Here is a 26,967-nt window from a genome sequence, read left to right on the forward strand (position 1 = left end):
GGACACGGTGATAACTAACAGAAACCACTGCACTTGTGCATGTTGTATGCTTAATGCATTGTTAAAAAAGGTACAAAAATTAACCATTTTTGGCGGCAGATGCCTGCCAGGGTTCATACATATAAGGTGGTAAAAGAAGAAGCAATGGCTTTTCACAAGCCCTCCAAAAATGTACCCTTTATATGGGCAGATGCCTGCCGGGGTTCATCCATACATGGATGTAAAAGCAACAAGCAATGGCTTTTGACAAGCCCTCCAAAAATGTACCCATTTTCTTGGCAGATGCGGCTTGCTCTCTGAGGAGTGAGGAGGTGCTTTTGTTTTGGGTGTGTTTTTTTTTGTATATACCTTCCCAGGGACTCTGCTTTATTACCTGCCCAGGTTTGTTACACCTGTCTGGGCTTGCAGAGTGCCCTGAGGGGGGCTCCATCCGGAGATGGAGTCCCGGTCCTCCACCCTCCGGAGTAGGCCGGTGGGGGGTGGAGGGACATCCCAGCCGGCTGGGAAAGTGGAGCCAGCCCTGGGGGAGAGAAGGTCATCTCGGGGCTGCAGCAATGTGGCCTCGTCGCCCACCAGGGCTGGGGCATCGCAGCATGCTGCAAAGAGAGCAGAGGCGATGGAGCACTCTCCAGGAGAGGGACCAGCAAGATCGGGCCCGGAAGACCATGGCTGCAGGGACCCCGCGGAGTGGGGGTCACTGAGGCCGGGAGAGGAGGCTACCACTTTTGGCTCCCGCCTGGTGGCCCACCTCGAGGAGTATAAAGACCTGGGTAGGTCCCTGCAGCGCCTCCGTGGAGAGCTAGCGGTAGCCCGGCAGAGGGCAGCAAAATCCTCTGGCGGCAGGAGAGCCAAGTTTTCGGCGCAGGTCCGCTCCCTGCTCCGGGAGGTGAAGGAAGTGGAGGAGAGGAGAGCGACCATCCTAAAAGGAGGAGGCGTTTTCGCTGAAAAGTTAAAAAATGAGGACCGTTTTACGGAAATGGCGGTTAGAGGAAGCGGTCAAGGAACCTCGGCAGCAAGCATGGAAGCTGCCATGGAGGAAACCCCTGTCGAGCCGGTGCCTGTCCCAGCACGGGAGGAGTCGGACGCAGAGGCGCCGCGCGAGTCGGGGGATTTAACGGCAAGGACTATTTCACCGAATATGGTACGTTTACCGGGGAGCAGCTCCGGGTCAGAGGAGGAGCACCCCCCCGGTCTACTGACACAGATCTGCGACCAGGAATCCCCTGTGTCGCTGGAGGGGTTCAGTTTCAGCTCAGAGCTGCCCCCAGAGGAAGAGGAAAAAAGTGCAGCAGCAGAGAAACGGAGGAAGAAAAAGATGCGGCAGAAGCTGAGAGAGGAGAGGCGGCTGAAAGAGGTGAGACTCGTGTATGTCCATGGGTCTCCCCTGCACTCCGGGTCACAAGAGATTCTGGTTCGGAGTGCAGAACCCGCAAACCCCCCAGCCCCGGCTCCTGCAGTGGGGTCGGGGCGGGAAAGCGGGAAGATCGCAGCGAGGACGGGCAAAATGGCGCCGGACGGCGCTCGCTGTGAAGTGGGCGGCACTGGCGGCCAGAGCGCAGCAGGGGGCGTGGTCCCAGAGCAGGCTGACGGCGAGCCCCGGAGACCGGTGCTTGGCGTGAGCCGAGTATCGGAGGAGGGGGCGGACCGGAAGTCAGCGGCGGCGCGGTCCCGTGGATCGGGTGCCTGTAACGTGGCCAGTCCTGTCACACCGCGACCGGTCAGCGTAATAGGTCTGCAGGCACCCGATGCCTCGGATAAGGGCGGAGCCAGTCACTCCGGAGTGGAGGAGGGGAGTGGCTTGGCAAATGTAAATCCAGAGTTGCTGCTGAAAAGCAGCTCAGAAATTAAAGTGACAGTACCAGTAAATGAAAAGTGTAAAATAAAAGTTAATGAAGAGCGTAAAATAAAAATTAATGAAGAAGGTAAAGAAAAGAGCAATGATGTAAATAAAGAGGTGATTAATGAAGTATATAGTGATGTAAATAGAGAAGTGTCTTTTCCTGCCCTGGCAAGTGATATGGACACCGATGATGCAGAGGGTTGCTTGGAGGTGCCGCTTATGTCATCTGGCGGCCCCTCCGTAGCTGCACCTGATGATGCAGAGGTGGGAGTTGGAGTCAGGGCAGGGAAAGCGAGTGAAAAGAAAAAAAATGTTGAGCCTGGCTTGGCCAAGGGAATGACAGGGTTGCGAGAGAAAGTGTCAGCCGGAAATGTGGGAGGGCCTGGAGCTCCTCTTCCCAGTGCCCCAAGCAGGACTTATGCCGGGGTAGTGGGGGGGGACCACCAGCCCACCCACCCTCGTCCTCCGGCCCTGGGGAAGGTCACTTGCAACAGCGCCTCCTGCAGGCCTTAAGGGGGGGAAGCAGTCCCTGACTGTAGGGGGTGTGCAGAGGGACCTATCATTCTGGAAAGATAGGTACGGGTTGGAGGCCTTCCGAGAGAAAAGAGGAGATCAGTGGTCGCTCCCGACAACCGGGCAGGCTGTGGTCAGGAGGAATGTGGTCCGTCTCCGGTGGCGTGGCAATGAGATCTGTCCCCCCAGGAAAACGGTGGTGGAGCTGCTGCTGGGGATGGGCTTCAGGGCACGTGACATCTTTGCCCTGATACACCCTCATGGCTCAGCTGAGTTCGACATCAGCTTTGTTCAACCAGGAGGCCTGGAGGTCTTCTGGGGGAATTATGATCTGGTGAGGGACGAGCCCGGCTGGCGGGATTTTGCTGCACAAGCGATATCCCACCAGAATGGTCTCAAGAAGGTGACCGTTCTCACCCGTAACGAGTCACTTTCTTGCATTGACATCATGACCTGGTTAAGTCGTTTTGGAGAGGTGGCGGAGATGCCCAGGAAGAATCTGGATGAGTTCGGCATCTGGTCAGGGGCCTGGACGTTTATGGTTAAACTTAGGCGTCTGGGGCAAACTGTGTCCCACATTCCATCCTCTGCTTTCCTTGGGAGGGATCGCATCCTGGTCTTCTACCAGGGGCAGCCGAGGCTGTGTCACCGGTGTGGCGACCCCTCACACTTGAGCGCAGGCTGCACGGTGCAGAAATGCGCTCATTGTGGGGGGGGGTAGGTCATCTGGCCGCATCGTGTGACCAGATTAGGTGTCACCTGTGTGGTGACTTAGGTCACCCATTCAGTAGGTGTCCTCGCTCCGTGGTCAATGTTGTCGCCAAGCCTGCAGGAGAAGAGAGTGGGGTGGCTCCTGTGGGTGAGGGGGCATGCAGAGACGGCGGGGCAAAAGGGCAAGTGAAGATATCAAGGAGAGGGCTCCAGCCTTCCTACCATCGAAGGCTGGAGAAAAGGCAAAAGGAGAGGGAGCTGAGGGAAGCCCAGGCAACTGGGTGGACCTCTGGCCTGAACCCGGAGCCTGCCCTGGAGACGGATGCCCTTGGGGACACTGAATTGGATGAGGAGGTCAGGAGGATCCAGAGGGAGCAAGCGGCTGAGGACTCTCAATCCTCCCAATATGAAAGTGTTGGTGAGGAAGAGAGGGTACAGCCTAAAAAAACACCTGGGACACAGGGCAAGATCTTGAGCGGGCCAAAGTCATCTGGCCATGCCCCGGCCACGGAAGGCAACATCTGCACCCCTCTGGTGCTCTCCCCCAACCGCTACCAAGCCCTCATGGATTTTCCAGCTCTTCAGTAAAGTGAAGAGGAGGGTGAGGTAGGGGTCTCAGAGGGCGCCGGACCCCTTCCCCCGAGAGGTACAAAGGCCTCTGGGGCAGGGGTCAACCTGGGGCAGGGGGATGAGGATGGGAGTGTGAGTGAGGGGGGGGAGGTCCGCCAGGAGGGGATGGACTCCACCACCTCCAAAAAACGTGCTAAGAAAGGGAGAGAGTCTGGGGGGTCCTCCTCAGACCATGACAGGGGTGGGAAGAAGAAAGCCATCTAATTTTATCATCCAGGATGGCGGTACCCACACCGTTGACGCTGGCTTCCATTAATGTCGCCAGCATTAAGTCAGATATGGCTTTTTGTTTTTGCAAGAGACCAGGCTGGCGCTTTTGGCAGACGTCGTAAAAGCCAGGAGGGATTGGCGACGCGGGCCCTCCTACTGGTCTCTTGCGGCCGAGCCATATAGCGGTGGGGTGGTTCTTTTCACCGCACCGGTAAAATGCCGACGGATGATAGAATTAGAAATGGGAAGGTGCCTGATTTTAGATGTTCTCATAAAGGGACAAGAATTGCGATTAATCAACATCTATGGTCCCCAAACTAAGTGGGTCGGAAAAGTCTCTTTATGAGGATTAAGCCTTTCCTTTTTTCTAGGCGACAGGTCATCTTTGGAGGGGATTTTAACACTGTCGTTAGACCCCGCGATAGAGGAGGTTCCATAGACAGACTGGCCTACGATAGTATAGCCTTAAATAGCATAGCTAGCGAGGCTCGCCTGGTGGATATCCACATCAGGCATACCCCAGGTCACCCCGGGTTCACCTATCAAAGAGGAAGCTGTAGGTCTAGGATAGATAGGTTTTTTTTTAAGGAGGAAGCCATCTCTTCACCAGTGTCCGTTGTTGAGGAGGAATTCTCCGACCACTGTATGATTTTGTTTTCTCTGAACATTGCAGAATCCCTTCGGATGGGTCGAGGCATATGGAGGCTGAATTCTACTCTCCTGGAAGAAGCGGAAATAAGACAGGCCTTTGAAGATTTTCTCCAGGACCAGGTACCTTTGTTGGATCTAGGTGGCACTAAGTCTGAGTGGTGGGAGTTGTTTAAATATCGGGTGGCAGGATTTTTCCGCCGGCTTTCAGGCCTCAGGTCCATGAGCAGGTACCGCCTGTATCAGGAGCTGAGGAGGAAACTCGAACGTCTGGTCTCGGACGGAGGTAGCCAGGAGGAGATCTCCGGGGTGAAAGCGTTGCTCAAGAGGTGTCAGTATGATAGGCACGCATCTTTGGTTCTTGAGAGGGATTTCGGGAGGTACCGCTCGCCCGACCCCTACAGGAACTGTAAGATGTCAGTGAGTCGTAAAATAGTGACAGGACTAATAGACAGTATAGGGTCCCTGAGGAGATCCAAGTCAGGGATTCTGGAGGTCGTTAGATCCTTCTACTCTCACCTTTTGGGTAGGCAGGATCTAGATGTCGGCTTTCCTGGCTGAAACTATCCCTGAGCCGGGAGAGGACTCCTCCCTTAATGTTTTGATGGATCCAATCAAAGAAGAGGAAGTAATGCTGGCGATTGACGGACTAGGTCTGAAAAAATCGCCAGGGCCGGATGGCTTAACATCCGAGTTCTATAAGACCTTTAAAGGAACCCTAGTTCCTCTCTTGACAGCGGTATTTAATGAGTGTCTATCCTCGGGCACTCTGCCAAAGTCAATGAGGAGGTCAGCTTTGATTGTTCTATCAAAGGGTAAGGATTCGACCCGTATTGAGAATTGGCGTCCCATAGCGCTCCTTAATACGGACAGAAAGGTTCTCGCAAAGGTGCTGTTTAATCGGTTGGTGAAATTTGCACCCCGGCTTCTTTCGCCGGTCCAGCATTGTTCCGTTCCAGGCCGCAGCACTTTTAGTGCTGTCCTCAGTGTCAGAGAGGCAGTGGAGCGGGGAAATTCTGGCCAGTGGAAGGGGTACGTCCTGTCCTTGGACCAGGCCAAAGCGTTTGACCGAGTGAATCATGAGTATCTATGGTCGGTCCTTCTGAGGTATGGTCTGCCGGGAGGGTTTGTCAATTGGCTCCAGACCTTATACACTGGGGCAGAGACTTTCGCGCTGGTTAACGGTTGGGTTGGAACCCCCTTTGAGGTTGGGTCTGGTGTCCGCCAGGGCTGTCCTCTGAGTCCCCTGCTATATGTGTTTGCGATTGACCCTTTTTTAAGAAGGGTTGACCGTGGACCATTGGCGGGGATCGGGGTCGGCTTGGAAGGGCCGGAAGCCACTCAGAGGGTGGTCGCATACGCGGATGACGTCTCCATTTTCGTCTCCTCTCAAGGGGAGGCGGAGTGGGTGATGTCAGAAGTGGAATGTTACTCACGGGCATCTGGGTCCAAGGTTAACCGCGACAAGTGCGTGAGTCTCTGGCTGGGAGGAGGAGATCCTAGTTTTGGTCTCCTGGACACCCTTCCAGAGCCTCAGGGGTCTGCAAAGATCTTAGGAGTGGAATTTGGCCCGGGTGATTATCCCAAGAAAAACTGGGATGACAGGCTAAAGTTAGTTGCCCAGAAGGTCGGCCAATGGAAGGGTTGGTCCTTAACCCTTAGAGAAAGGGTTTACTTGGCCAAAGCTTACCTGGTGCCCATGTTGCTCTACCTCGGCAGTGTGTGCATCTTGCCAGAACCTCTCTGGGCTCGGGTCTATAGCCTGTTCTTCCAACTGTTATGGGGGAACAGGCTCAACCTAATTAAGAGAGAAGTTACGTATCTACCAAGGAAACTAGGAGGGTTAGGTATGGTTAACCCAGTGGTGTTCCTAGTGAACACCTTTGTTAAGATCAATATGGCAAACCTCTGGCAAGAGAGGGCTCCTTGGTGGATTCTCTCCTACAGGGAGTGGTTTCAGCCCTTCTTCCAGGAATGGGAGAGAGGAGGCCAAGTGAAAGACCTGCGTACACCCCATGGACATCTCCCAGCTTATGCCGCCCTGGTCTTGAAGATGGTACGCCGGTGGGGTCTGGAGGTGTGGGAGATCAGGATCATGCCGAGGAAATTCCTCGACAGAAGGGTTCTGATGACCCACTTCCAGAAGCCCCTGGCTCTCAAAGACTGCCCAAGTAGTGACCTCAGGGAGGGATTAAAACTTTTAAATTCAGTGAGGATTCCCCAGAAGTTTTGGGATCTGGCTTGGCGCTGCTTCCACGGGAGACTGTACGTAAGGGGCAATTTGAAGTACAGAAACACTGATGACAGAGGATGTCCTCGGGAGGAGTGTAGCGATACACTAGAGAGTATGGAGCATTTCCTGCTTCATTGCTCCTTTAATGCAGAGGTGTACAAAAGGGTGGGTGCCTCCATCGGCTGGCTCGGCTTAGCCAACCTCTCCTACGCCGGGTGGGCTTATGGGATGTTCGGAGACCTAGGTGGTAGGGACCGTAACACTTCTTTTTTAGTTAGCATAGTGGTTAGGCACTTTACCTGGAACGCACGGTGTTTAGTATCTACGCAGAGCAAAATCCTTCTGGTGGAAGAAGTTGTAGGGAACATCATCGGTGGCCTGGTGAAGGTACGTTCTTTGGAGGTTAATAGACTGGTAGCATCCAAAGCCTCTCGCCTATGGAGGGGCTTTTCTTTTGGGGTGCCTTAGGGTATTGACCTTCAGGGGGAGGGGGGGCTCATCTGGCTCGTCTGGGGGGGTCCGCCCTCGCTTAGGCACTAAAAAATTAAGCGATAGGGAAAACAATAGGGAAAGGAGGGCGAGTTTAGGGCTAGATCAAACAAAGGGTAAGAGAAGGGACAGCTTTAGGGGAAAGCGATAGGGGAAGCGATAGGGAGGTGTCGGCGTGGGTGGATCCTATCCCCGAGGGGGTCGGGTGGGTCTCTTTCTCCTCTTTCTGGTGGTAGGCTGGGATTGTGCACGGCAGAGTTTTTTGTTTTCTGTACATAAAGGCAGTATAAAGGCTTACAGGAACCGAACTTGGTGCTTTCGGGTTGTGTTTTTGTTGTTATGTATATGCGAGGGAGAGTGACAGGGGTTTAGATAGGCTGGGTGGGGGAATGGGGGGGTGTGGGGAGGATTATATTGTTTTCTTTTTTTCTCCCGCTCGGGCCCGGACTATGCAGAACATGAGAGGACATGGGGCGAGGGTCTGAGTGGGAGGTCTACGGTGTGGTGGCGGAGGCCAGCATCAGGACTAAGCGGACATGAGGGGACATGAGGCAGGGTGTTGGCCTGGTGTGGTGAAGGGTTAGGTTAGTTAGAGTTAGGGTTAGTATATATATTGAGGAAAAAAAAATAAAAATAATAATAAAAAAAATAAAATAAAAAAAAAAATAAAAAAGGACAAAATTAAAAAAAAAATAATAATAAAAAAAAATTACAAAATTAAAAAATTACAAAATATATATAGGTATATAGGTGGAGGTGTAAAAAAAGTATAGGTGTGTATATATATTCTTATGTATATGTGGGTGTAAAGATTAAAGTATGTTGTATATAAATATGGGTATGAACGTTGGGGGGTTTGACACATTCCGGCTGATTTTTTCAAATGAGTACGGAAGGGAGTGAGTGGGGGCAAATGGATACTGAGAGGTGGCGGGGGATACGATAAAAGTTGAATGTGGATGAGTGTAGCTGGTTGAGGAATTGGCCAAGTCTGGGAACATGGAGGAATACAGTGATGTATTTAAAAATATGTATATAATGTCTTATGTTTATGTTTGTATATGTTGTATTTTGGTTATGGTTTACATCGGCTGATGTTGTTGTTATGTTTTTTACTTTTATAATAAAAGAGTTCCATACATGGATGTAATGTAAAAGCAACAAGCAATGGCTTTTGACAAGCCCTCCAAAAATGTACCCTTTTTATTGGCAGATGCCTGCCGGGGTTCATCCATACATGGATGTAAAAGCAACAAGCAATGGCTTTTCACAAGCCCTCCAAAAATTGACCCTTTTTATTGGCAGATGCCTGCCGGGGTTCATCCATACATGGATGTAATATAAAAGCAACAAGCAATGGCTTTTGACATGCCCTCCGAAAATGTACCCTTTTTATTGGCAAATGCCTGCCGGGGTTCATCCATACATGGATGTAAAAGCAACAAGCAATGGCTTTTTGACAAGCCCTCCAAAAATGTACCCTTTTTATTGGCAGATGCCTGCCGGGGTTCATCCATACATGGGTGTAATGTAAAAGCAACAAGCAATGGCTTTTGACAAGCCCTCCAAAAATTTACCCTTTTTATTGGCAGATGCCTGCCGGGGTTCATCCATACATGGATGTAAAAGCATCAAGCAATGGCTTTTCACAAGCCCTCCAAAAGTTTACCCTTTTTATTGGCAGATGCCTGCCGGGGTTCATCCATACATGGATGTAATGTAAAAGCAACAAGCAATGGCTTTTGACAAGCCCTCCAAAAATTTACCCTTTTTATTGGCAGATGCCTGCCGTGGTTCATCCATACATGGATGTAATGTAAAAGCAACAAGCAATGGCTTTTGACAAGCCCTCAAAAAATTTACCCTTTTTATTGGCAGATGCCTGCTGGGATTCATCCATACATGGATGTAAAAGCAACAAGCAATGGCTTTTCACAAGCCCTCCAAAAATGTACCCTTTTTATTGGCAGATGCCTGCCGGGGTTCATCCATACATGGATGTAAAAGCAACAAGCAATGGCTTTTCACAAGCCCTCCAAAAATTTACCCTTTTTATTGGCAGATGCCTGCCGGGGTTCATCCATACATGGATGTAATGTAAAAGCAACAAGCAATGGCTTTTGACAAGCCCTCAAAAATGTACCATTTTTATTGGCAGATGCCTGCCGGGGTTCATCCATACATGGATGTAAAAGCAACAAGCAATGGCTTTTCACAAGCCCTCCAAAAATTTACCCTTTTTTTTGGCAGATGCCTGCCGGGGCTCATCCATACATGGATGTAATATAAAAGAAACAAGCAATGTGTTAGGGATCTGCCAGGTACTTCATCTAGCTACACTCCTGGGATTAATCAATCCACACCTGAGGCCAGACCTGTTCGACTGACACCTTCTCCCACCAACCAGGGTGGCAGGCTCAGGAGTGGGAGAGCCTATCGCGGCCTGGTCTCTCGGAGTTAGCTCCGCCCCCTGCCCTTTATTACCTGCCCTGTGCTCTCCCTCAGTGCTTGTAATTCTTTTGGATTCCTGGCCCCACTGCTGCTTGCTCCAGCCTGCTTCTGCCGTGCTTCTGCCTTGCTGCAGTTCTGCTTGACCTGCTTTGCTTGCCCTGGCTTGCTTCTGTCTCCGTGCCCGCTCGGGTGTACTCACTTCGTCCTGGTCCTGACTGTTCGTTCGCCGCCCCGTTTCCTCGTGGCGTTCCGTGGCTACTGCCCCTTCCCTTGCGTGTTCCCTGTTTGTCTTCCTGTGCACTTAGCCAGCGTAGGGACCGCCGCCCAGTTGTACCTCGTCGCCTAGGGCGGGTCGTTGCAAGTAGGCAGGGACAGGGCGGTGGGTAGATTAGGGCTCACTTTCCCTTCACCTCCTTCCTGCCATTACATAATTACAAGCCCTTACCTAGTCTACCATTTCTCCTACGCTGACGCTATCATGGACCCCCTTGAGACCCTGACCCAGCAGATGCAGGGCCTCTCCCTACAGGTCCAGGCCCTGGCCCAAAGGGTCAATCAGGGTGACGCTGCTTTAGTAGTACCCCTCACCTCACCTCTAGAACCCGACCTCAAGTTACCTGACCGGTTTTCAGGGGACCGTAAGACGTTTCTCTCCTTCCGGGAGAGTTGCAGACTGTATTTCCGCCTAAAGCCCCACTCCTCAGGTTCCGAGAACCAGCGGGTGGGTATCATCATATCCCGACTCCAGGAAGGGCCCCAAGAGTGGGCCTTCTCCTTGGCTCCTGACGCCCCTGAACTTTCCTCTGTTGATCGTTTTTTCTCTGCCCTCGGACTCATTTACGACGAGACTGACAGGACTGCTTTAGCCGAGAGTCAGCTGGTGACCTTACGTCAGGGTAGGAGACCGGTTGAGGAATACTGTTCTGATTTTAGGAAGTGGTGCGTAGCTTCTCAGTGGAACGATCCGGCCCTAAGGTGCCAGTTTAGGTTAGGATTATCTGACGCCCTGAAGGATCTGCTGGTTAGCTACCCCTCGCCTGACTCCCTTGACCAGGTTATGGCCCTAGCAGTACGACTTGACCGACGTCTCAGGGAACGTCAGCTAGAACGCTTCAGTGTGCTCCCCTCTGACTTTTCTGCGATTCCCCCCGAGGTCCCGTCTCCTCGCCCCTCCACGGAGGACTCGGAGGTACCTATGCAACTCGGGGCCTCCATGTCCCCTCGACAACGTAGGGAGTTTCGCAGAATGAATGGTCTCTGCTTCTACTGTGGGGACGACAAGCATCTACTGAACACCTGTCCCAGGCGCAAGAATAAGAAGCCGGAAAACTTCCGCGCCTAAGTGATCATCGGGGAGGTCACTTTGGCGCACAGGTATTTCCCGTTAATGTGAAACGCAATAAAATTTTGCTTCCCTTTCAGGTCTCGTTTGCTGGCCGGTCTGCCACGGGCAGTGCTTTCGTGGATTCTGGCTCATCTGCTAATATCATGTCTGTGGAATTTGCTATGTCTCTAAAGATGCCTTGTATTGATTTACCTTATCCTATCCCTGTAGTAGGAATCGACTCAACACCCCTTGCTAATGGTTATTTTACTCAGCATACTCCTGTTTTTGAACTCCTGGTTGGCTCCATGCATTTGGAGCAGTGCTCTGTACTGGTGATGCAGGGATTATCGTCTGATCTGGTTTTAGGCCTTCCCTGGTTGCAGTTGCATAATCCCACATTTGATTGGAATACTGGGGATCTCACCAAATGGGGTAATGAATGTCTTATGTCATGTCTTTCTGTTAACTCTATTTCTCCCCGGGAGGAGGTAAACACACTTCCTGAGTTTGTTCAGGACTTCGCCGATGTGTTTTCTAAGGAGGCCTCCGAGGTGTTGCCCCCCCATAGAGATTACGATTGCGCTATCGATTTGGTGCCTGGTGCCAAGCTTCCTAAGGGTAGGATATTTAATCTTTCATGTCCTGAACGTGAAGCGATGAGGGTGTATATCCAAGAATGCCTGGCCAAGGGTTTCATTCGCCCCTCGACTTCTCCTGTAGGTGCTGGCTTCTTCTTCGTGGGGAAGAAGGATGGTGGTCTTAGGCCGTGCATTGATTATCGTAACCTGAATAAGGTCACCGTAAGGAACCAGTACCCACTTCCTTTGATTCCGGATCTTTTTAATCAGGTTCAGGGAGCCCAATGGTTTTCTAAGTTCGATCTACGGGGGGCATATAACCTTATCCGCATCAAAGAGGGGGATGAGTGGAAAACTGCGTTCAACACACCCGAGGGTCATTTCGAATACCTGGTCATGCCCTTTGGGTTGTGTAATGCCCCTGCTGTCTTCCAGAATTTTATTAATGAAATCCTGAGAGAGTACCTGGGTAATTTTCTTGTTGTGTACCTTGATGACATACTGGTGTTTTCCAAGGACTGGTCCTCCCACGTGGAGCATGTCAGGAAGGTGCTCCAGGTCCTTCGGGAGAATAATCTGTTTGCTAAGACTGAAAAATGTGTCTTTGGGGTACAGGAGATACCATTTTTAGGGCAAATCCTCACTCCTCATGAATTCCGCATGGACCCTGCCAAGGTTCAAGCTGTGGCGGAATGGGTCCAACCTGCCTCCCTTAAGGCGTTACAGTGTTTTTTAGGGTTCGCCAACTATTACAGGAGATTTATTGCCAACTTCTCGGTCGTCGCTAAGCCTCTTACGGACCTTACCCGCAAGGGTGCCGATGTCCTCCATTGGCCCCCTGAGGCCGTCCAGGCCTTTGAGACTCTCAAGAAGTGCTTTATCTCGGCCCCCGTGCTGATTCAGCCCAACCAAGAGGAGCCATTTATTGTGGAGGTTGACGCTTCCGAGGTGGGAGTGGGGGCCGTCCTGTCCCAGGGTACCAGCTCCCTCACCCATCTTCGCCCCTGTGCTTACTTCTCTAGGAAGTTTTCGCCCACGGAGAGTAACTATGATATTGGCAACCGCGAACTTCTAGCCATTAAATGGGCTTTTGAGGAGTGGCGGCACTTCCTGGAGGGGGCCAGACACCAGGTAACGGTCCTTACGGATCACAAGAATCTGGTTTTCCTAGAATCGGCCCGGAGGCTTAATCCTAGACAAGCTCGGTGGGCACTATTCTTTACCAGATTTAATTTCTTGGTTACCTATAGGGCTGGGTCCAAGAATATTAAGGCTGACGCTCTGTCACGTAGTTTCATGGCCAATCCTCCTTCCGAGAAGGATCCCGCTTGTATTTTACCCCCTGGTATAATCGTCTCTGCCACGGATTCTGATTTAGCTTCTGATATCGCGGCTGATCAGGGTGCAGCTCCCGGGAACGTCCCTGGGGACAAACTGTTTGTTCCCCTGCAATACCGGCTGAGGGTACTCAGGGAAAACCATGACTCCGCTCTATCCGGTCATCCTGGCATCTTGGGCACCAAACACCTCATTACCAGAAACTATTGGTGGCCTGGGTTGCCTAAAGATGTTAGGGCTTACGTCGCCGCTTGTGAGGTTTGCGCTAGGTCCAAAACCCCTAGGTCCCGACCTGCGGGCCTACTACGTTCCTTGCCCATTCCCCAGAGACCTTGGACCCATATCTCCATGGATTTTATCACCGATTTGCCTCCATCTCAGGGCAAGTCGGTGGTGTGGGTGGTAGTCGACCGCTTCAGCAAGATGTGCCACTTTGTGCCCCTTAAGAAGCTACCTAACGCCTAGACGTTAGCTTCTTTGTTTGTGAAACACATCCTGCGTCTCCATGGGGCCCCAGTCAATATCGTTTCTGACAGAGGGGTACAATTTGTTTCCTTATTTTGGAGAGCTTTTTGTAAAAAGTTGGAGATTGATCTGTCCTTCTCCTCCGCCTTCCATCCCGAAACCAATGGCCAAACGGAGAGGACCAACCAATCCCTGGAACAATATTTAAGGTGTTTCATCTCTGACTGTCAATTCGATTGGGTCTCACTCCTTCCCCTTGCTGAATTTTCCCTGAATAACCGGGTCAGTAACTCGTCAGGGGTCTCCCCGTTTTTCTGTAATTTCGGGTTTAACCCTAGGTTCTCCCCCGTCTCCCCTGGTTGTTCCAATAATCCTGAGGTAGAGGAGGTTCATCGGGAACTGTGCACTGTCTGGGCCCAGGTTCAGAAGAACCTAGAGGCGTCCCAGAGCGCACAAAAGATTCAGGCGGATAGTAGACGTTCTGCTAACCCCCGGTTTGTCGTCGGGGATTTGGTCTGGTTGTCGTCCAGGAACTTGCGCCTTAAGGTCCCGTCCAGGAAGTTTGCTCCCCGATTTATTGGACCTTATAAGATCATTGAAGTCCTCAACCCTGTATCCTTCCGTCTGGAGCTCCCCCCATCCTTTCGCATACATGACGTCTTCCATGCCTCCCTCCTTAAACGCTGCTCCCCGTCCTGGTCCCCCTCGAGGATACCTCCTGTTCCCGTTCTCACCCCTGAGGGGGTGGAATTCGAGGTGGCCAAGATTATGGACAGTAGGATGGTCCAGGGCTCCCTCCAGTACCTGGTCCATTGGAGAGGATACGGGCCGGAGGAGAGGACTTGGGTACCTGCCCGTGATGTTCACGCTGGGGTATTGATCAGGAGGTTCCACCTCCTCTTCCCCACTAAACCGGGTCCCCTTAGTAAGGGTCCGGTGGCCCCTCATAAAAGGGGGAGTACTGTTAGGGATCTGCCAGGTACTTCATCTAGCTACACTCCTGGGATTAATCAATCCACACCTGAGGCCAGACCTGTTCGACTGACACCTTCTCCCACCAACCAGGGTGGCAGGCTCAGGAGTGGGAGAGCCTATCGCGGCCTGGTCTCTCGGAGTTAGCTCTGCCCCCTGCCCTTTATTACCTGCCCTGTGCTCTCCCTCAGTGCTTGTAATTCTTTTGGATTCCTGGCCCCACTGCTGCTTGCTCCAGCCTGCTTCTGCCGTGCTTCTGCCTTGCTGCAGTTCTGCTTGACCTGCTTTGCTTGCCCTGGCTTGCTTCTGTCTCCGTGCCCGCTCGGGTGTACTCACTTCGTCCTGGTCCTGACTGTTCGTTCGCCGCCCCGTTTCCTCGTGGCGTTCCGTGGCTACTGCCCCTTCCCTTGCGTGTTCCCTGTTTGTCTTCCTGTGCACTTAGCCAGCGTAGGGACCGCCGCCCAGTTGTACCTCGTCGCCTAGGGCGGGTCGTTGCAAGTAGGCAGGGACAGGGCGGTGGGTAGATTAGGGCTCACTTTACCTTCACCTCCTTCCTGCCATTACACAATGGCTTTTCACAAGCCCTCCAAAAATGTACCCTTTTTATTGGCAGATGCCTGCCGGGTTTCATCCATACATGGATGTAAAAGCAACAAGCAATGGCTTTTCACAAGCCCTCCAAAAATGTACCCTTTTTTTTGGCAGATGCCTGCCGGGGCTCATCCATACATGGATGTAATGTAAAAGCAACAAGCAATGGCTTTTGACAAGCCCTCCAAAAATGTACCCTTTTTATTGGCAGATGCCTGCCGGGGTTCATCCATACATGGATGTAATGTAAAAGCAACAAGCAATGGCTTTTGACAAGCCCTCCAAAAATGTACCCTTTTTATTGGCAGATGCCTGCCGGGGTTCATCCATACATGGATGTAAAAGCAACAAGCAATGGCTTTTCACAAGCCCTCCAAAAATGTACCCTTTTTTTTGGCAGATGCCTGCCGGGGCTCATCCATACATGGATGTAATGTAAAAGCAACAAGCAATGGCTTTTGACAAGCCCTCCAAAAATGTACCCTTTTTATTGGCAGATGCCTGCCGGGGTTCATCCATACATGGATGTAAAAGCAACAAGCAATGGCTTTTCACAAGCCCTCCAAAAATGTACCCTTTTTTTTGGCAGATGCCTGCCGGGGCTCATCCATACATGGATGTAATGTAAAAGAAACAAGCAATGGCTTTTCACAAGCCCTCCAAAAATTTACCCTTTTTATTGGCAGATGCCTGCCGGGGTTCATCCATACATGGATGAAATGTAAAAGCAACAAGCAATGGCTTTTGACAAGCCCTCCAAAAATGTACCCTTTTTATTGGCAGATGGCTGCCGGGATTCATCCATACATGGATGTAAAAGCAACAAGCAATGGCTTTTCACAAGCCCTCCAAAAATGTACCCTTTTTATTGCCAGATGCCTGCCGGGGTTCATCCATACATGGATGTAATGTAAAAGCAACAACGAATGGCTTTTGAAAAGCCCTCCAAAAATTTCCCTTTTTATTGGCAGATGCCTGCCGGGGTTCATCCATACATGGATGTAAAAGCAACAAGCAATGGCTTTTCACAAGCCCTCCAAAAATGTACCCTTTTTATTGGCAGATGCCTGCCGGGGTTCATCCATACATGGATGTAAAAGCAACAAGCAATGGCTTTTGACAAGCCCTCCAGGCCTGCTTGTAACAGACGGCAGTGGAGGTGTATTGGTGGTAGTAGAGGTAGCCAACAGACAGCAAGGGTGGTGGTAGTAGTAGTAGTAGCAGCACATTAAAAGACACGGACAGTCACAGGACAAAGCCCTGTGGTGGGGCAGGCCTGCTTGTAGCAGACGGCAGTGGAGGTGTATTGGTGGTAGTAGAGGTAGCCAACGGACATCAAGGGTGGTAGTAGTAGTAGCAGCACAGAGACTGGACAGTCACAGGAGGACAAAGCCCTGTGGTGGGGCAGGCCTCAGGCCTGCTTGTAGCAGACGGCAGTGGAGGTGTATTGGTGGTAGTAGAGGTAGCCAACGGACAGCAAGGGTGGTGGTAGTAGTAGTAGTAGCAGCACATTAAAAGAGACTGGACAGTCACAGGACAAAGCCCTGTGGTGGGGCAGGCCTCAGGCCTGCTTGTAGCAGACAGCAGTGGAGGTGTATTGGTGGTAGTAGAGGTAGCAAAACGGACAGCAAGGGTGGTGGTAGTAGTAGTAGTAGTAGTAGTAGTAGTAGTAGTAGTAGTAGTAGTAGTAGTAGTAGTAGTAGTAGTAGTAGCAGCACATTAAAAGAGACTGGACAGTCACAGGACAAAGCCCTGTGGTGGGGCAGGGCTGCTTGTAGCAGACGGCACTGGGGGTGGATTGGTGGTAGAAGTAGTAGCAGCAACAACAGCAGCGGCACATTAAAAAAAGAGTGGACAGGACAGAATCTCGTAGTAGCAGGCGGCAGTAGCAGGCGGAAGCGGCAGCAGCAGCAGCAATGTCAGATCTAATCAGTGGCATCTGGCACAGGGGTTTTAAAATCCTCACCGATCCACGCTTGATTCATTTTCAGAAACGTGAGATTTTCCAAGCTGTTGGCGGACAATCTTGTTCGCTTAGGGGTGACGAAGCCCCCTGCTGCGCTGCATACCCTCTCTAACGCTACACTGGAGGGTGGACAAGACAGTACACCCATGGCAAACTGGGCCAGTTCTTGCCAATGATCCAATCTGCTGACCCAGAAGTCCATGTGGTCTGGGATCAGGATTTCTGATGGAGAAAGGGCACAGTCCAGGTACGAGTGAACCTGGTTGTTTAGGTGCTGGACCTGGTGATGGTGAACATCCCTTTGGTGAATACGATGTGTGTCAGGTCGGGGTATTGGATGTAAAAATTTTGTCATCATATTTTCCAAACTGAATTGGCTGCTGCTGCTGCTGCCGCTGCTGCCGCGGCTGCCGCCTATTGCAGAGGTAGCTCTGCCAGAGGCGGTGGAACGATGAGACAGTGGGGAGCGGAGAGTGGCCCCCCGGTCAGACATGCTTGCAGCAGGTGTTTGCCGTTTGAAAGCCGTGAATAGCTTCTCTCGATAATAAGCCAATTTTGCCTCCCTCTCGGAAGGTGCAAAAAACTCCCCGATTCTGGCTTTATACCGAGGGTCTAAAAGTATGGCTATCCAGTACTCATCTCTTTGCTTCATGCTAACAATACGACAGTCAGCGCGCAAGTAACGAAGCATACAGCTCGCCATCCTGGCCAGCGTTTCAGAGGGCCCGGTTGGTTCCATCTCCGCCCCATACTGCCATGGTTGTCCATCATCAAGGTCGTCGTCAGACTCGTCATCACCATTACTGTCATGTTGTGTGGCTGCCTCGTCCCCTATCCCTTCCTGTGATTCCATCTCCAAATCCAGCTCCTCTTCAGGTCCTGTTTCCTCATCCTCCTCCTCCTCCTCCTCAACATCCATAGCCAGATGTGATCCTTCCTCCATCCTTTGCTGAATCATCGCTGTGAGCGTTTGCTCCATAATGAATATCAGCGGCATAACATCGTTCATTCCGCTAGCGTCACGGCTCACAAATCGTGTGGCCTCTTCAAAGGGCTTCAAAACGCGACATGCGTCTCTAACCAGCTGCCAGTGCCTGAGCTCGAAATTACACTGGCTCCAAACGCTGCCCGTCTGCTGCATCAGGAAATCATTCACGGCTTTCCGCTGTTCGTACAGACGGTCCAACATGTTCAGGGTGGAATTCCAGCGTGTTGGAACGTCGCAAATCAGGCTGTGTTCTGGGAGATTGTTTTGACGCTGCAAGTCCAGGAGGGCGTGCTTAAATGCATACGAACGTCTAAAGCGAACGCAAACCCTCCTGGACATGGCCAGCACACCCTTCAAACCAACATATGACTTTAAGAAGCGTGTTATGACCAGATTGATCACATGTGCCATGCAAGGAGCATGTGTCAGGTGACCTAGACGCAGTGCAGCCACAACGTTCTTCTCGTTATCAGAGACAACATTGCCCAGTGTGAGTTTCAGAGAAGACAGCCAGCATGCAATTTCCTCCTTGATGCACAGCAGCAGCTCCTGCCCTGTGTGGCTTTTCTCACCCAGGCTCAGCAGGTGTAAGACAGCGTTGTGGCGCTTCACCTTGCACCTATGAAAAGAGGAGGGAGGAGGAGTGGAAGATACGCTGTGTCCTGTCGGGGACGGGAAGACCTCCATTGAGGAGGGCAAGGAGGAGGAGGAGGAGGAGGAGGATGGTAGGCGCCTGGTGTCCGGAGTTGAACCAGAAAGATACAAGCGTGGATGTGGTAATGCCTGGCATTGCTGCGGTGGTGCATCGGACTGCAAAATATTGACCCAGTGGGCCGTGAAAGACATGTACTGTCCCTGCCCATAGTTGCTGCTCCAAGTGTCGACGGTGGCATGTACCCTGCTGCACACGAATAATTGCAAGGACTGGCTCACCTTTTCCTCCACATGCTTGTGCAAGGCAGGGACAGCTGTTTTGGAGAAGTAATGTCGGCTAGGTATTCGCCACCTAGGCTGAGCGCACGCCATCAATTGCTTGAAGCCGGCGGAGTCGACCAGGTGGTACGGCAGCGACTGCACCACCAACAACTTAGCCAGGTGTGAATTAAGCCGCCCGACAAGTGGATGACTGGGTATATATTGTTGCTTATTGGACAACGATTCCGTAATGGATAACTGACGGGACGTAGGAGGAGCACTAGATGACAGTGATGATGATGATGACAACGACATGGTGGATAAGGCCTGGCTACTACTTAGATGACAGGGACTAGGAGCAGCAGCGGCAGAGGGCTCTTCATTAGATGTACATGATGGTGGGGCATGTCGATTGTCCCACATGGCCTTGTGATGTGTTTACGTAGAGCGGTAGTTCCTGCATTGCTGCCCTGCCAACGCCTTACTTTCTGCTTGCAGATACGGCACTGTGCCATGTTTTCGTCCTCCGGGAAGGTACAGAAAAATTGCCACACGGCAGAGTACCGTAAAGAGGTAGTACCACGTCCACCACCACCACCACCACCACCCGAGCTTGCCCCTTGTCTGGCAGGCTTTTTTCGGGAGCCTACACCAGTAGCATCAGTGTCGCCGTCACCGGCTCCTGAGCTGACCCTACCGCTGCAACGTTTTGCAGAGTGACTTCTGCCCCTACCTCGGCTTGGCTGTTTATCACTGCCAGTGCCGCCACTACTACCCTCCTCCTCTGACGCCGTCATCACCTCGTCACCTGGTTCCCACGTCCTGTCTAAAACAACATCATCATAGCCCTCCGTTGGCTGACTCGCGGGAAAACAAATCATCATCACTATGTTGTTCAGTATCTTCCTTCACACCCGAGGAGATGTCTCTTAAGACTTTCAGGAATGATGGCTTCCCGCTAGGAAGGGGGAGTGAAGACATAGATGATGGAATGGAAACGCTAGAAATACCCATATTACTACTGTCACTGTGCCAAGGAACTGTAGAGGATGTGGAATCCAACAAAACCTGGCTTGAAGCCAGATCGTCAGAGTCTTCCTGCTGAGATGACCGCGAGCCAGCCAACCAGTCCACAATGGCCGAATTGTCTAAAGTAACCCACCCACCGGAGGAGATGGACAAGTCTGGCTTGCTGATACTGCTATTACTACCAGCAGGCACATGGCTGCTGCTACTAGTGGAACTGGGCACATGTCTTGTGCCACAAATGCTGGTACTGGGTATGGCACCAACAGATCCAACATTTGGACTGGAAGAGGACACGGCATGGGTGTTTTTTCCTCTACCCCATCCTTTCACAACCTTTTTTTTACCAGACATTTCACTGCTGGAGTGCAGCAAGTTGAATCAAAACCCCGGGGATGAGCCCCTTCTAAAAGCATATTCATACACTGGCTTGGCAAATGGCAATGAATGAGAATTTCTATCAGCCACGCCGCGGTGCACTCAGGGAATGCTGGGCGTTGTAGCACTACAAAGGCTGCCTCAGCTGCCTGTATTGCAAGTTGGATGCAACGGGGATGAGCCCCTTCTAAAAGCTTATTCACACACTGGCTTGGCAAATGGCAATGAATGAGAATTTCTATCAGCCACTGCACTGACTCAGGGAATGCTGGGCGTTGTAGTACTACAAAGGCTGCCTCAGCTGCCTGTATTGCAAGTTGGATGCAAGGGCCCGGGATGAGCCCCTTCAAAAAGCGTATTCACACACTGGCTTGGCAAATGGCAATGAATGAGAATTTCTATCAGCCACGCCGCGGTGCACTCAGGGAATGCTGGGCGTTGTAGTACTACAAAGGCTGCCTGTATTGCAAGTTGGATTGTTATGTTAATGGCCGGGGATGAGCCCCTTCTAAAAGCGTATTCACACACTGGCTTGGCAAATGGCAATGAATGAGAATTTCTATCAGCCACTGCACTGACTCAGGGAATGCTGGGCGTTGTAGTACTACAAAGGCTGCCTCAGCTGCCTGTATTGCAAGTTGGATGCAACGGCCAGGGATGAGCCCCTTCTAAAAGCGTATTCACACACTGGCTTGGCAAATGGCAATAAATGAGAATTTCTATCAGCCATGCCGTGGTGCACTCAGGGAATGCTGGGCGTTGTAGTACTACAAAGGCTGCCTGTGTTGCAAGTTGGATTGTTATGTTAACGGCCGGGGATGAGCCCCTTCTAAAAGCGTATTCACACACTGGCTTGGCAAATGGCAATGAATGAGAATTTCTATCAGCCACGCCGCGGTGCACTCAGGGAATGCTGGGCGTTGTAGTACTACAAAGGCTGCCTGCATTGCAAGTTGGATTGTTATGTTAACGGCTGGGGATGAGCCCCTTCTAAAAGCTTATTCACACAATGGCTTGGCAAATGGAGAATTTGTATTGCAATTTGGATGTTGAGAGTAGACTCCCACTGTAGTGGATGAGCCCCTTCGATTGCTGGATTCCTAAAGCTTTCCCTAACTGCACAGAGATGCTATCCCTACAGCTCCTGTCTGTAGAATGGCCGCTGAGCTCCGTGCATAGACCTTTATTGCAGGCTTTAGCCCGCCCCTATGCTGCCTCACGATTGGCTGGGAGAGCCGTTTGCAAGGCATTATGGGGTAGCCTGATGTCAGGTGATATTGTGAAATCCTCCATTTTACATCTAACATGTGGCAGGCGCCAAAATGTAGCCGGGTTCGGTCAAAACGGGTTCGGCCGAACCAGGTGAAGTTCGGATCCGCTGCGTACCGAACTTTTCCCGATGCTCGGACCGGTTCGCTCATCTCTACTTATATTTACTGTCCTCGCTCTTGAGTTGGGTCCTCTTCGGCTTCAGGTGCAGTGCTGTGTCCTGATGCTATTCAGTGTTTTGACACGCATGTAACGCTATGTCATTGTAGTTCGGGAGGGGAGCCTAAGAAGAACTTTTGCACTGGGGATAATAATAAGCAAATTTCCCAAAATTTGTTTCAGAGAATTAGTTGTCCAATTCGATTCGGTCTGAATACATTTTTTGTGAATCCCGAGTGCCCCAATTGCCCTGTCTGACTCTGTGGTGTCTTCTAGGACTGTATCTAAATTGGATCAGAGAGTCAGACAGGGAAATCAGGGCACTTGTTATTCCACCCTTAAAATAAAAATAAAAAATACTCACCTTTGCTGGTCTCCCTTAGCGATGAGTCCCTGGCAGTCTCCTGAGATGGCATTATTCTGTCCCAGGTGACCGCTGCAGTCTGTGATCACCGCAACCCCAAAAGTTTGAGATTTCAACAAATCCGAAACTTTTGGGAAATTCGGGCCAAACTCGATTGATGTAGAATCGATTCGCTAATCTCTTACTGGGGCCCATAAGCATTTAGCTACAAATATTTTGGCAATCCATGTACTTTTGTGTGATGATTGGATAGTAGATATTTTTTTTGTTTTTGGATTGGTTGCCTCTGCTATTTTATTTGCCAACTTTGTAGTAGGGGATATTTGCATTCCTTTACTTTGTGCCAGTTAGTTAATACAATGTTTATTTTTTTGGGCATGACAACGTCCTATTTTTTTCCAAAATTTGCAACTTTACTACTGGCTGACATACTACTGACAACAACATCCTAATTAATAACTCATTAACTCACTAAATCAACATCAACACTAACATTATTGTCATCTACTCCATCAAAATTCCCATAAGGGAGTATGCACACGGTGCGGTTTTGACACGTTTTTAACCACGCGGCCGAACTTCGCATTCAAAATGCATGCGTTTTTAAACCAATTCGCCGCGACTTTGCAAATCACTGTAAAAACGCATGCCTTTTTTGGTGCGGTATTTGGCCGCACGGTAAGTACAAAACTGCACCGTGTAAATACATCCTTCAGTTACAGCACTGAACTACAAGGAATCTCCTCCACAACACCTTCAATGTAGTACTTCCTAATTAGTATAATTCACTGAAAGACTTAGATAAAACTTAAAGCATACCTGAGTTTTGAATGAAAATTTCTTAAACCTCCTCTGCATCTATCCCCAGTGTTGTAGGCACGATGTGCCCAATTTTTTTCCGCACCTACTGCCCCCTTTTCAGCTGCCCCGCTATTTTCTGTTCACTCCATAGTGTGTTGCCGATATGATAATGTATCAGCTTGGTAGTATGGACTTCTGTTAGCACACTACCAAGCTCTACTTGCGTCTGTATCCATAGTGTGCACGTTCCTCCACCAGATAGAAGTATCTCAATGCCTGCCCCTCTTTATTGCCGTATAATTTCATGAGCTACAGAGGGTTTTCAAAACTCGGACGCAAATTGTACAAATAGTTAGTAGTTATTTTATATATAGTGCATATGTCGATTAAAAAATTGTGCATGCTACTCATGTGATATAAAACACGGTCAGCTGTTATATGCACATTAAGTCATTACAAAAATAATATTTAGAAAAAGCATTATCAGGGCAATCTACATTTCCCCCCTTTGTTGTAAGATGTGGCGATGTGGTCATTGACAATTACATTACACGACATATGTCTGAGAGTTATAACGGAGATATGCCTCTGGAAATTGTCCCGATGTATACCTCCGATGGGCACTGCAGACGCAGTCTTAATACACCCCTTGTTTTTGTGTTGATTTTCTTCTATTATTTATTTTATTATTTATTATTTATTTTATTCATTTATATAGCACCAACACAGAGATTGCAATTTCTCAAAACGGCTCCTGACCTCATTGGTGCTCATAATCTAATTTCCAAATTAACCTATCAGTATGTTTTTTGGGGAAACTGAAGGAAGAACAGAAACACCAGTTTTCTTTTATCCCTAAAATAACTCTTATCAGTTATTACTGATTCGAGCAAGTCACTGAAAAAAAAATATGAATTTGGGACGTGATCTTTTATCCGATATACCTTTTTCTTGCCATGTTTTTTGTTCAGGTTATTATGCAAGTATAGATTACATCAAATGAAAGAAAAAAGGCAAGTACAACCTAATAAGTGGAAAAAGCTTTAGAAGGAAACAAGCTAGTAGTAAAAATGATGAAGAGGAGAGATAAAATCACAAATAATATATAGAGTCTAATAGCTGAAATAGTTCTGTTTTGTTCACTGGAGATGCTAAGATAAAGGACTTAAATGGAAAATTGATTAAAAACAAGCATTAGTAAGCACGTCTTTACTTAAATGATAAAAGTGATGAATTGGCTATTTATCATATAGGTTTTCTGGAGCAAAGACACTGTTGTAATTCTGGATTCAATTAGCTGTCTCTTCATATACTGTAGCAAATATTGTAGCAAGACATCTCTTTACTACAAATAATATACTAAGGTCATTATTTGGGGTAGGTTCTTTATGTTATAAATTAAATGGACGAACCCATCGGAAAATATAGAACTGTTTACTTCTAGAAACATTCATGTTTGTGAAGAGGCTAATTCATCTGAGTCTGTACAGTGGCATGTGACTGTACGGGTTTTCCATGTGCCGCCATACAATCCTCCATTTGGTTCCTGCAAAGAATTCTACTGGAGAATACCTCTGTAGATACAGCATCCGATGGAGCTTGCCACAATTGTCAGATTTGCATAAAAACCTCTTTCTGCCTCCATATAAAATTGGAGGTGTAAGGAGGTAAAACCAATTACAGAGATGCTGTATGGTGGCACAGATGTATTATGGTGGTATTACTAACGAATGCCAACATAGCCAGCGTCTCCATAATACATTGTTCATTGTAACATATTAATTTTTTTTTCTCCCATTTTCTATATGAACCCATGAAATAAAAAACCTCTGTGTGCCACCATATAAAATCAGAGGCAGGCAGAGGTACAATATGGCCCCATTTCAGTCCCATGGAGGTTAAGACCACCTTGTGACATTGCTGCTAATAGCCGATGGTTCGCAACTCTACCTTTAGCTATACTGGCTATATATTGCTTCTATAGCGCTAACATATTTTACAACACTGTACACAGATTGCAGTTATTAAGTCCCTGTCATTTATGAGGCTTATCTCATATCATCTTCTTATCTCAGATACATGCACACACTAGTCAATGTATGTATCAGCTTGTTCTGGGGCACTGGGAGTAAGCCAAAATACCCAAAATAAACCAACACAATTACAGAGAGAACACACAAGCTTCAGGCAGATGTTTCACGAGATGTGTATGCTATGTGTCTGTGTGGACACCCAGTGGTTGCAGTGTAAATTGCAGCCTGTCAATGGTTTTGTTAGCATGTCGTGATATTGTTATGAATTCGTTTCATGATAAATTGGAGTCCTTAACCAAATGAAAGCAAGTGTAAGTAGCATAGTTTTTAAGTTAACATTTAATTTTAAGCTTTTTTGTTTTTCTAAGATTATCTACACCTACACGTAAAGATTATATCCTTTTCCATGGCTGTCCAATAATCTGGAATATATGACCATTTGGCATTTATCAATTATCATAAATGCCAGATTAAAGAAATTTGATTGAATTTACAACAAGAAAATAATAATCAGCAGCACAGAAGAAACAAGTACACTGTAAAACAATGTTTGTTTTCTTAGCAAATTGAGTTTTACTTTGTTTGCATTATTTTGAGAACAAACGACATGATTCTGCCAGAGGCAATTTCCCTTAAATTTACTTGTGTTTCTATTTTAATGGAGACCAAAATTACTTTAATTCACTCAGACAGTGGTATGGCTAAATGACCACAAAAGTTTGTGCAACTGGTGTCATCTATATTAGTCTGTATTTGGGTGGTTACGCTGATCCTAGACTAGGAGTCCTTTTATCCTTGTACGAATTTAGACATTCATTTTGGTAATGAAGTGAAGCTGATGTTTGGATTTTCTATAAGCATTGCAGAATGAATAGAAAAATGGATGCCCTAGAGCAATTTAACATACTAGAGGCGTTAATTTTTTCACTGTGGTCTCTCAAATGCAAGTTTCTGAGGTACTCTGTACACTATAGGTACTTACCACCATGCAGAGGGCATGAAGGGGGGCGGTACAATCCCGTAACAGGCAACAGTATTTGTTATTGACGGTGGTGTTTAGGGCCTACAGTGTACAGAACACATTATAAACTTCCGATTGGAGCATAAGAGAGAACAAAAATAACAGCACTGATATATACAATAGGTTCATTTTGCTCATTATTAATATTTTCTCGAAGGTTCATGGGAAAATACTGTAGATATATTGCCAATGTACTGAAAATGTTGGTAACTAATTTTAAGTTATGCAATTTGGGTAGGAGCCATTTATTCAAAAGATCTATGATCTAATGTAGTCCCTAGATTCCATTAATATAATCTTCTGATATCTTAAATCTAAGAACATTTGGAAATGACAAAAGACCTATAAATATAGATTCCTTAAAAATTTATCGGCAAATGCCTTGAATAAACATGCAGTGATAGATCTTATTACAAGAGCTTTTACTGTTGAGTTGGAAAGAGATAATAATACTTTCTGAGAACTTTCTTTGCAACAATTTAGTTTTTTTAATCCAAGAATCAGTAGCTTAGCGTAGCTAGTGGGGGGGGGGGTAGGGGTCGGTGGCCGCGGGCCCACTGATATGGTAGGGCCCACTCACTGAGATGGTGGGGCCCTCCCCACCGCTCCACTATTCTCCTGCTGCTCTCACATGACTGTGAGCAAGCATCCCTCCCCGATGTATCCTGTTCCGAAATTATACAGGGATGATGGGGGTTAATACAGGTTTGATGGCTGGACTATTCATCATCCCTGTATATAACCCCCATTATTCCTGTATATACCAGCCTTGCTGGTATATACAGGGATGATGGAGGTTATATACAGGAATTATGGCTGGTATATACAGGGATGATGGTTGATATATACAGGAATGATGGGGTTATACATGGGGATGCTAGCTGGAGCATCCATCATCCATGTATATAACCCTCATCATCTCTGTACACAACCCCCTATTATCCCTGTATATACCAGCCATCATCCCTGTATATAACTATATATAACCCCCATCATCCCTGTATATAACCCCCATCATTCCTGTATCTACCAGCCTGGCTGGTATATACAG

At 48.9% G+C, this 26,967-nt stretch overlaps 1 protein-coding gene across 4 annotated transcripts in view; it reads left to right on the plus strand.

Annotated features, from left to right (window-relative positions):
• Positions 1-26,967, plus strand: part of FSHR (follicle stimulating hormone receptor) — a 136,809-nt gene that overhangs the window by 32,523 nt on the left and 77,319 nt on the right. Inside the window, exon 2 of one of the 4 annotated variants that reach the window (XM_075863188.1) lies at positions 4,578-4,675. The exons of the other annotated variants lie outside the window; for them this stretch is intronic. The gene's annotated coding sequence lies outside the window, so the exon portion shown is untranslated. The remainder of the gene's footprint in view (positions 1-4,577; positions 4,676-26,967) is intronic. 4 annotated transcript variants of the gene reach the window in all.

This window comes from Rhinoderma darwinii, chromosome 4, assembly GCF_050947455.1.
Source record: "Rhinoderma darwinii isolate aRhiDar2 chromosome 4, aRhiDar2.hap1, whole genome shotgun sequence".
Lineage (NCBI taxonomy): Eukaryota > Metazoa > Chordata > Amphibia > Anura > Rhinodermatidae > Rhinoderma > Rhinoderma darwinii.